Consider the following 1,800-nt stretch of genomic DNA (forward strand, 5'->3'; position numbering starts at 1 on the left):
TTCTGTACCTATCACTGAACACTGGGACTTTTGTCCCGGGATGGGTGTTTCCAGTACATGGGAATTTCAGTGCTAAAACCAAGACAGTCTGGTCAAACCAGGTTGGTTACCCCAGATACCTTCCTGCATCTACCCAAGGGGAGCATGTGTCCAAATTTCCTCTCTTAAGTCACTGTCTCTCTTTAAATTTTGGGCCAGTTATTTGCTCTGCACTCATAGCTCTCTGATGGGTTGGGAAAAAAAAGAGTCATCAATCTGATGCTAACCAAGCTTTTTTTGTTGTTCCAAGTATAGGAGAAATGTTCCTTGTAGCTTTTACATCCTGGAGTGGAAGTCACAATCTACAGTCTTTTGTTGTCTGACAGCTATATTCTCCTACGGATATGTGATCACATTTCTCTTTTATACAATAAAAGCACAAAATTTTTCTGTGTGTATAGGAAAAATACTATTCCAATGTGTTGTCATTTTAAAATTATGCTTCAGGGGCGCCTGGGTGGCTCAGTCATTTAAGAATCACCCTTCAGCTCAGGTCACGATCCCAGAGTCCTGGGATGGAGCCCTGCTTGGGCCCCTTGCTCAGAAGGGAGCCTGCTTCTCCCTTTCCTGAAGGGAACAGATGTCTGCAGACAATGATGTCTGCCTGCTGTTCCCCCTTCTCCTTCTCTCTCTCTGTCAAATAAATAAATAAAATCTTTAAAAAATAATAAAATAAAATTCTTTTTCATATTCCTATTACCCATTCTTACTTTTATTGTAGGTTAATTGTTTTAATTTTAGGTGAATTTTGTTTTGCTACACTATCCCAAGGCAAAAATTGTAAAACCATGCTGATTCCAAAAGGTTTATCTTCCAAATGTGCCCCTTCTTTTTTTTTTTTTTTTAAGATTTTATTTATTTGAGAGAGAGAGAGAAAGCATGAGAAGGGGAGGGTCAGAGGAAGAAGCAGACTCCCTGCCGAGCAGAGAGCCCAATGCGGGACTCGATCCCGGGACTCCAGGATCATGACCTGAGCCGAAGGCCGTCACTTAACCAACTGAGCCACCCAGGCGCCCATCAAATGTGCCCCTTCTTTATGTTCAGTATGTCCCTACTCTTCCCCAATATATAAGCTTTATTTTTGTTTGCTTTTGAAATGTTTTCTTTTTGACACCCAAAGCACATTGTTTTCTACTTCCTTAGAACAGAAGTTGCCAAACACCGAGACTGTACTGGGGCATATTAACAACTCCTACTCCTCTTCCTCTTTGTTCTTCATCTTTTTCTTCTTCTCCCCTCCTCTCCCCACCCTTTTCCTCATTTCATAATGGCTTGAAGCCATTGTACTGAGCAGTATACTGTGTGAATGATGCTTTGTTTATTAAGCAAATATCCCATCATTGAACATTTCAGTGGTTTTTAGTTTATTTTACTTTAGAAATATTACTTCAATGAATAAGCGTTTGCATGGTTAAGGACATATTTCAATGTTAATTCTAAATGGGAAATGTGAGTAAGTATTAAGGGATAAAGGAGATATTTGTATAGTTTGATTTTCCTCTAGATTTTAATGAGTACAATTAAAATCTACATTCCCTAGTTATTAATATGATGGATTTGACCAATTTAGAAATGTGGATTCTATATCTCACTTGGATGAAAGTTGGAATCCTGAAAACCTCCACTCTTCTTTTTTTTTTTTTCCTATATAACATGAATTTGCTCATTAGAGACAATCTCAGACCCACAGACCATATTCTTAACCAACTGGTCTTGGCTTTTCTTCATAGGGATCTTTCAGACAATGGAAACTTTAGGAAT

Source organism: Mirounga leonina, unplaced genomic scaffold (genome assembly GCF_011800145.1).
Source record: "Mirounga leonina isolate KUSES-001 unplaced genomic scaffold, KU_Mleo_1.0 Mir_177, whole genome shotgun sequence".
Taxonomy (NCBI): domain Eukaryota; kingdom Metazoa; phylum Chordata; class Mammalia; order Carnivora; family Phocidae; genus Mirounga; species Mirounga leonina.